Source organism: Lutjanus erythropterus, chromosome 12 (assembly GCF_056507025.1).
Source record: "Lutjanus erythropterus isolate fLutEry1 chromosome 12, fLutEry1.hap2, whole genome shotgun sequence".
Lineage (NCBI taxonomy): Eukaryota > Metazoa > Chordata > Actinopteri > Lutjaniformes > Lutjanidae > Lutjanus > Lutjanus erythropterus.
Genome location: NC_139328.1, coordinates 5,733,848 through 5,738,282, shown reverse-complemented (window position 1 = coordinate 5,738,282; position 4,435 = coordinate 5,733,848). Strand labels below are relative to the sequence as shown.

The following is a 4,435-nucleotide window of genomic DNA, read 5'->3' as shown; positions in this document are numbered from 1 at the left end:
ACATCCAGTGGAGGGACAAATGCAAACTGTCTGAGGACGTGCATGACTTCAGGACACGTTTCTCTCCTCTCTAAAGGTCAAAATGGAACGTGATTCACCGGACGGTACAGGCATATGAAGAGAAAGCCATAAAACAATCAGAGCTTATCGGGACGATTGATTACCTCGGCTTGTTGTCAAAACGTGGTCATTCAGAATTAAACACAAACCCAAATAGTCCACGATTACTCTGTGACGTTAATAACTTTTTATTTATTAAACTGTGGCTGCTTAAAACAATGTCCACAAACTTAAAGAACACAGGTTTGGATGTTAAAAAGAAAGTTACATAAAAATATCTATAAATTGCAGCTTAATAACAATTACTATTCTATAAAACATAATGAGCTTAAGTGCACTCATCCAGCTACTTGTGCATACATGTAGAGCATATTTTCATATTCACATACTCCTTGATAACTCGTATTTGTACAGTTATTTTAAACGTGTCTTATAACCATATGAAGAAAATAACAATATTTAAAAAGTCATTTTTGCTGCTGAAATGTTCGTAACCTGAAACAAAAAAACATGCATGCGGCGGATAAATCGCTCTCGCTTCTCCTCTCCAAAGGTCAAAATCAAAACTGATTAACTGGTCAGTACAGACGTATCAAAAGAAAACCATAAAACCACCAGAGCTTATCAGCTGATTGATTACCTTGGATTGTTGTCAAAATGTGTTGATTTGTACAGCGTGTCAGGTATGATCTCAAACAAAAGGTGCCAGAAACAGTGGCAAAGTTTTTTCCCTCCAAATCTGAATTTATACATATAACTCCATTCCTCAGTCTACAGATGATGCACAGTTTTGTATAAATATACCTATAGAATATGCTGCATGTGGGTGTGCGCTTGTTCTTGTACAAGTCCTTTTTTTTGTTTACAGGTCAGCTGGATCAAAAAAAAAGCAGCAGCTTTGTAGAAATGTACATTTGTGCTGCGAGCAATACGGTAGATGGAATAAAAATATGCAGACAAGAATATAGATGTATGTTAACATGAATCTGGCACGATATACACGTCTTCTTCGTTGCCTTCTGGGAGGATGGAGAGGCTGCACGCTGGATCATTGCTGTAAATTGCATCATCTGGTAAATCACACTGCAAATACACATCCTCTTCAGGTTCACCGGACAACCTGTGGAGAAACAATAAGAGTGGCACCCAATGTTCCCATCACTTTTCTGATGTGACACAAGATAAATATAATGTAAACTGTGCAGATTTCCTTTTCCCAGTTTCTTTGCCCACAGAAAAAACTCCGGCAGTGAGTCATCATTTGATTAATAGACTTTAAATTGAAGGAAACCAGACGCCAGTTCTGTGTGCTTATAATACAACAGGATTGTGAAAATGGGGAAATTCACACTGCAGTGTTTCTTCATCTGCTTCCGTTCTGATCTCTTTTTGGACTGCTGCACTTTCATAAATGGCATTTCCTCTAAACTGGTCTAAAAAAAAAGGTGAAACTAGTCATCCCAGTTCAGGAAGATTTTCACTAAAAGTCTGAAAATATTCCAAGGTTGTGTTACCTGCTCTGGTCTACTGAAGGCCTCTTGTGTCCAGCAGTCTGAGTCTTCAGGTTTTCATAAATAGGCGCCTGTTCTGTCGACTGTTCTCTCCTCATACTGGTATACGGATGGGATTCAGCCTCTGTCTCCCTGTGGTCCTCCTTCTTCTGGCTTCTTCCGTGCCTGAACGGCAACATATTCCAGATGACACTGTGGTATTTGTACACAACTAGACCAACTGCGACCACAAGCAGAAGGAAGAAGAGCGTCAGCCCCACGGCCAGACCGGCAGAGGAGCCAGAGTTCTGACATAAGGACTTGGTGTTGTTTCCGGAGGTGTTATTGACAGTCATGATCTGCAAAAATGAAAGTTGCATGATTAAAGAACTGCTCAATCTGGTCATTTGAAACATTTCACACAAAACAAAAAAAGTTAAAAATCTTTTAGTTGCTTATCATCGCTCATTCTTATTCAGTAGGCCTCTGCATAGATAAAATATACCATTCACTTCATCTATTTGAAATAAAGTCTTAATACATAAAAAATACACTGTAAAAATAAATCGGTTTTAACTTACAAAGGTATCAGTCTGAAAAAACAACTTGAGGCAATTTTGTCATGATTTAAAACAAACTTTTCTTATCAAATAAAGTTGATATTAACTTAGTTGTGCATGTTCAGTAAGTGCAAGATAACAGGTAATATGCTGATCATGTTTCTTTAAAAACTTAAAGAGTTGAATGCACTCTGTACAGTATATTTATTCATTTCATCATTTCACTTCTTCTTCATGTCACTTCTGTAAATGATAAATTTCTGTATGATTTTTTTCAGTGTACAAAAGATTTTTTTAAACTAACACAATTTAAAAAAACACAATTCACAACATATTGCATGAAATTCTGTGAAAAACCTCATGTGAGCCAAGTTAAACAAAATAAAATAAAAGCGGCGATCTTACCAAACAAGGCTCCATCGTTGCGGGTCAAGGTCTGAGGAGTCGTGAGTTAAGTCATGTCACTTGTCTTTAACGCCTCACACTCGCAACGGTGAAGTTCCCTTTTTTCTGAAATCATGGAACTGGGCAATGAAAGGGCTGAAGATTTCCTGTTGAAGTGCTTTTCTGAAAATAGACAGTTGCCAACAGGAAATGAATTATATTAAACTTCATGTCTTACTGGACAAGTTTCCAATTTCACCTCTGAGGTTTTCTTTTGGGGGGGGGGGGGGGGGGTTGCTTGACTGGACTTCATTTATAAATTAATAATCGATCCGTGAAGAGTAAATATAGTTAAAGTGGCTTTTTCCCCTCTCAGGTTGGAAAGTCTCAAATTAACTTTTTTTTTAAGAGTTGAAGATTAAACTTATTCTCATGTGTTTGAAGATTTCTTGTTGGAGGGGTGAAAGTGTGTACACAAAGATAAAAAAAAAAAAAACAAGCTCAAGTTCATCCAAGTTCAGTTTATCTTATCTGTAATCTACATGTCTATCAAAATATATTAATAAATGATATGAGACTCGGTCATGACAAAGTGAAACTGCTCTCACACTGACAGGAACAGGAGATTAGCAGGACCTTTACCTCCCCCTGCTGTTACTTTCACTCCCCACATGCAGAACAGAGAGTTTTACTGTCATGTGAGCTTTGGACAATAATTCTCACCACATCTGTTCTACAGAACTTGAAAGAAAATGGGTCTGATAACCTATAAAGTAACAGTTATTTTCTATATTTTTTTATGGTTGAATTGATGATCTGAATTGTCACTGTACAGCTGTGAGACTTAGGCAGAGGTCAGCAGGCCCCAGACTACCAGGGGCCCCATAAAAATGCCTCATAAACTTATGGTTAAGGTTTTTTTTTTTCACTTTTTGCTAATAAATTACGCCTTTCTAAAAATCTGCATGCTAAAAATCTCACTAGACATCTTTGGAAATCATTCAGGAGGACAGCAGCCAGCTCATGTAAACAAACACCTCAGTGTGGCGTAAAGACTGTTGAAAAATCAAGCGGTGTTGAAAAAAAAGGGGAAACGGGAAGATGCTAAAATATTCACCCCAGCCACAGCTCGTTCACCCTGCTGCCGTCTGGCAAGAGATACAGAAGTATTAACTGTTTCACAGTGGTGGAAAAAGTACTGAAAATTTGTACTCAAGTACTGTTACATTTCCAAAATATAACTCAATCACAAGTTAAAGTACTGGTGTCAGAAATACACTTTAATACTATAATTTATAACATACTCTAACCGTTGATGTCACCATCACATCTCCAAACTACCTTTGCAAAGTTTGTGTTTTCCTTAACAAATGGTTGAGAACTCTAACAACCGATTTAAGATACAAAACACATTTTCCCCTATTTTTTTTTTTTTTTCATTTTCCATATTCAGCAAATGTCTCCGCCAGACAAAACAATGTCAAATGAGGTGCAGTTACTGCCATGCCCATTGGTTAAATATCCATGAAAACATCTTTACTTGGTTAAATTTTTAATGAAAATCAATCAGTTACTAATGATTAGATAGATAGATTTTACCTTATAATGTCACTTAAGTACAAATAAAAAGTACAGACTTGAAAATCTACCCATTAAAGTACAAGTACCCCAAAAAAAACTACTTAATTGCAGTAATTTAAGTATTTGTAATTACTTACACCACCAGACAATAGAGCAGCTTCTTTAATTCATCCTCATCACTCCACCATAAATAAAAGCTTATATTGCACTCATGTGTGGGTCTGAGTGTGTGAGTGAGTTGTGTGTGTGTGTGTATAGTCATCTATAGTTATTGGGACATAGTGTGATTAATGACTTAAATCACCCCTGACTGCTGGTTAACGGAACTCACACTATGAAGGTGTCAGGTGGTGTGAGACT

At 37.0% G+C, this 4,435-nt stretch overlaps 1 long non-coding RNA gene across 1 annotated transcript; it reads right to left on the bottom strand.

The window, feature by feature from the left end:
• Positions 1–234: 234 nt before the first annotated feature.
• Positions 235–1,879, bottom strand: LOC146317449 (uncharacterized). Its single transcript, XR_014771660.1, has 2 exons — positions 1,575–1,879; positions 235–1,180 (listed from the first exon to the last, which is right to left on the bottom strand). It is a non-coding gene; the product is annotated as an uncharacterized LOC146317449 (long non-coding RNA).
• Positions 1,880–4,435: the final 2,556 nt, after the last annotated feature.